General features: G+C 41.6%; 1 long non-coding RNA gene across 1 annotated transcript; it reads right to left on the bottom strand.

Annotated features, from left to right (window-relative positions):
* Positions 1 to 962: 962 nt before the first annotated feature.
* On the bottom strand, positions 963 to 2,064 carry LOC133577591 (uncharacterized). The gene is made up of 3 exons (XR_009811751.1): positions 1,946 to 2,064; positions 1,493 to 1,535; positions 963 to 1,419 (listed from the first exon to the last, which is right to left on the bottom strand). It is a non-coding gene; the product is annotated as an uncharacterized lncRNA (long non-coding RNA).
* Between the last annotated feature and the right edge of the window lie 1,708 nt (positions 2,065 to 3,772).

Genomic DNA, 3,772 nt, shown 5'->3' with positions numbered 1-3,772 from the left:
CCCGCTCACACACCAACATTATTATATTTTATTATAGTTAGTATTTGGAATAATGTTTTATGTATTTCATTTGTTGAGGTGGCGACTTGTCCAGGGTGTACCCCGCCTACCGCCCCAATGCAGCTGAGATAGGCTCCAGCACCCCCCGCGACCCCGAAAGGGACAAGCAGTGGAAAATGGATGGAAGGATGTATTTCGTTTGTAACAATGTTGTTTTTATTATCTATTATTTTAATAATTTCTCCTCACATTGTTCGCCTGTTAGCTGCTGATGATGTCATGACTCCTGACAAGGGTGTCCTGTCCTGTCCTGTCCTGTCCTGTCCTGTCCTGTCCTGTCCTGGTCTCACCAAACTCCCTCTCGCCACTGGCAATCTTGAGTAGCACGCACCACATGATCTTCCCCCAAGGGGGCGCCAGAGATAGTCAATTAGTAAGTTTCCATGCACTGATATAGTCGGATTTCTCAAATAACAACAAGGTTTCTTCTATTTTCACATGGAAAGTTCTAGTTTCCAAGCTCTATCTCTAATGTGACTGTTGGCTATTTGCAGTGTGCCTTTTGTACACTAGCGGGCGAGTGTGGTCATTTTACAGGCACATTTCCTTTACTTACTGTTATATTAATTTCACCTCATAGAAGCAGCCTTTTAGGGTTGTTTTGTAATGATTTGCAAACATATTTAGTTGTTTATTTATTGTCTCGGTCTAAGGTAACTGCAGTGTCCTAACGAAGTATCGCTGCATGACACTGACCTGGCTTTGCGACTGTTTCCATGCGAGTTAAATAACAATGTCATCGCCTTCAAGATACACAGTGTGCGTTTTCGGAAAGTAAATTCTGATACTGATAAATTCTGCTGCAGATCAATTCTGATATGATTTTCAGAACGACTCATAAAGAAGGTTTTAAATGTGACTGGAGAGAAAAATTCACCAGGAAATCATGACAGACAAAAAAGTAATTTGCAGATTTTTATTGATTAAAACACCCAGAGTGTAGATGAACAATCAAACATTGAACATCAAGAGTATGTGAACGCACCAACGACAACCTCCTTGACTTGTTTATCATCGAGCAAAAATGTGACAAACAACACAGCCAAACAAGAAAACAAACACACAAATGTCCTATAAAAAGTAATTTTTTTACAGAACCTAGTCGTAGGAATCTTGTTTCTCTGTCTTAGCGCTGATCTGCAGACCCCACCCTCCACTCTCTAGCTTCAGAAATAATTTATTCAATAGCAGTAAAGAAGCAAATTTGGGACAGATTAAAAAGCTTATTGGCCAATTTATGGCATGCAGAGTCAGTTTGCTCATGCCTTGTATGATTAAGGGCCGCTGTTGACGTTTACATGTTCATGCAAACATATGGCTTGTTGACATTGCAGTCGAAGGCGGTGCTGCACGCTCCAGCTGTGAGAAAACAAAACAATTTGTGAAATCTTCTACCAATCAGATCCATTGTACAAGTTGATGTTCTACATACCAGGGTCATCAATGTACTGACACACTGTTGAACCTAGACAGCCCTGCAAGACAATAACGTTACATTGAGTCACTTTAAAAAAAGAGACACGACCTTACTTGGAATCTGCACCCATAAAAGAGTGTATGTGTTGTGTTGGCAGCAGTGATGCAGTGCTAGAACATGGGAATGTGTGGACAGTGGTCCCCACTTTGTGCACACACCCCAAAGACAGACAGAACCACAACCTGGTAGACAGCCCGCAAAAGACCGATGTAGGGACGAGGCAAGGCAAACCCAGAAGACCGTCCCTAGCAGGGCAGCTCAAAGCCCAGAGTGTTGGTGAAAGCAGTCTAGCCAGACCAGATAGCCACAAGTACTCACAGAGTCACAACTGAAAGCCCACCACACAGCAGCTTGACCTCAGACCGCCACCCACCCTTCCCCTTCAGTTGACTTTGCTACTGGTCACACCTGGTTGGAGTGTTCTATCCAGGTGTCTACGATGGCATTGGCATTAGCGGCTCTGATCACATCAAGAACGCAATTATGTTGCGCTGTACTACTGATGGTCACCAGTTCAGCATCAATGGTCTTCTTGCAGTTTTTCTGATGAGACAAAGTACAAAACAGGATCACTCAGTTGAATCCTCTTATTTGCACAGTTTACAACGTGAAATCCATCCATACCTGTGCATCTTCATGAGACACTGGAATGGGTTTGAAGATGTAACATTCACTGTTACAGAGTGTCCAGCCAGGAAGACAGCCTGCAACACAATTGTTCTTTGAAAAACAAACAGGAAATATGTAAAAATTAAAAATTGTCTCCGTGTATTAGCTACCAACCAAACACTCCACTGATCCCACACACGAGGAAGAAGACGCGAAGAGAAAAAGCCATCTGTGCAATGATAGACCAACACTGTTGTATTAAAAATGTCAAAGTAAGTCAAGTTGTGTCGTCTTACCTTTGCAGTGAAGATGTTTGATACTGAGGACAACAACGAGCCATCCTTTTATATGCTAGCTTGACACCGCCCTGGAAAGTCTGGTATGTTATTTGTGTGACGATTATCCCCAACAAAACAAACGTTAAAGGTCGGACTTATTTAGCTAATTAAGTTAAACTATTAAAGTTAAGACAAAATGAAAGCCTAAATTGTTAAGTTGAGGATAAATCGGCGACTTGTGGTGGGGTATGTCACTGACACCTCCCAAGTTGTTTTTACTTAATGATTATGCTCTAATTATTGTAAATACAGGTTCGGTAAAGTTAAGAGGCACTTTTGGAAAAAATAAGTAATGGAGTATTGTTATGACTCGTCTCGTTTCGTTGCAGTGTATGAACTCTGTGGACGGCCAGCGTCTACACTGTTTAAAGCACCGTGAAGCTGCGGGAATGAGAGAGAGGAAAGCCGCGTCGTTACCAGTGATAAGAAGCTGATTCTGAACAAAAGAGCGCGTTGTAGCGCATATTTAGTCAATAACATATACACACAACACTATATATTTAATCACTTATTTTTTGACATTTTAGGGGAAGCTGAGCTTCCCTTGCAGTCTTAGAGCAATCACCACTGCAGTAAATATACAATAGAACAAAATAAAATCTAGCATGAATTATAAAAACAAGAATTAATGTGTTATGCCCATTTGATTGTAGACTCTTAATGACACCTTGTGGGGACGGCGTGGCGCAGTGGAAGAGTGGCCGTGCGCGACCCGAGGGTCCCTGGTTCAATCCCCACCTAGTACCAACCTCGTCATGTCCGTTGTGTCCTGAGCAAGACACTTCACCCTTGCTCCTGATGGGTGCTGGTTAGCGCCTTGCATGGCAGCTCCCTCCATCAGTGTGTGAATGTGTGTGTGAATGGGTAAATGTGGAAGTAGTGTCAAAGCGCTTTGAGTACCTTGAAGGTAGAAAAGCGCTATACAAGTACAACCCATTTATCATTTATTTATTTGTGGCGATAGGAAAGTACTACGCGTGATTTGTTTAGACACTTCCGGGTTGACTATTTCAGGAAGTCAGTTTATGAGACAAATGAGAAGCAGACAAGTTGTGTTAGCCCTTACAAGCCTTGGAAAAGATAAGTCTGTAAGTAAACGGTTTAACTTGTTTATATACTTCAATATTAAGGTGGAATCGGTTCAATTTGATAGTAAGATGTTGATGGAAAAACTATTTTATTGGATGTTTTGAGGACATACAATGACTGCCAGTCATATATTTCCACCAGCGAAACTTTTTCAACACTCAGAAGTATTGTTTGATGATAGTATTGTATATTTGTGTAA

Source organism: Nerophis lumbriciformis, linkage group LG37, assembly GCF_033978685.3.
Source record: "Nerophis lumbriciformis linkage group LG37, RoL_Nlum_v2.1, whole genome shotgun sequence".
Lineage (NCBI taxonomy): Eukaryota > Metazoa > Chordata > Actinopteri > Syngnathiformes > Syngnathidae > Nerophis > Nerophis lumbriciformis.
This window is presented reverse-complemented; position numbering and strand designations above follow the sequence as displayed.